This window comes from Ipomoea nil, unplaced genomic scaffold (genome assembly GCF_001879475.1).
Source record: "Ipomoea nil cultivar Tokyo-kokei standard unplaced genomic scaffold, Asagao_1.1 scaffold2921, whole genome shotgun sequence".
Lineage (NCBI taxonomy): Eukaryota > Viridiplantae > Streptophyta > Magnoliopsida > Solanales > Convolvulaceae > Ipomoea > Ipomoea nil.
The window spans coordinates 4,318,648-4,318,902 of NW_017619349.1; positions in this window are offsets into that span (position 1 = coordinate 4,318,648).

Genomic DNA, 255 nt, shown 5'->3' on the forward strand with positions numbered 1-255 from the left:
GTTCATAAACTGGCAAAGGAAAATTCATAATCTGACACATAATTCTCAACCTATATCTAAAAATCATAAAATTCATAAGTACATACTGTTAACATGATCTCAGTCTATAGCTACATCGTGGTCTACATTCTTATTAAAATGAACAAATTGTGAACCCCCGGTGCTTGGATGTACAAGATATCCATCACGAGCAATCTCTGAAATATTTTCCAAGACCAATGATTGGACAGAGCCCTTTGTAATTGAAGCAAGCTT